Here is a 226-nt window from a genome sequence, read left to right as displayed (position 1 = left end):
TTTCATCTGGCTTGATCGATAGATATAATTGAGTATTATCTGCATAACAATGAAGGTTTATGGAGTGTTTTTTGTTAATATTGCCTAAAGGAAGCATATATAAAGTGAACAGGATAGGACCGATCCTTGTTGCACTCCATGACTAACTTTGGCCTGCATGGAGGATTTATCGTTAACATGTACAAACTGAGATCGATCTGATAAATAAGACTTAAACCAGCTTAGA

Source organism: Etheostoma spectabile, chromosome 13, assembly GCF_008692095.1.
Source record: "Etheostoma spectabile isolate EspeVRDwgs_2016 chromosome 13, UIUC_Espe_1.0, whole genome shotgun sequence".
Taxonomy (NCBI): Eukaryota; Metazoa; Chordata; class Actinopteri; order Perciformes; family Percidae; genus Etheostoma; species Etheostoma spectabile.
The sequence above is the reverse complement of the archived record's forward strand: the minus strand, read 5'-3'. Positions refer to the sequence as shown.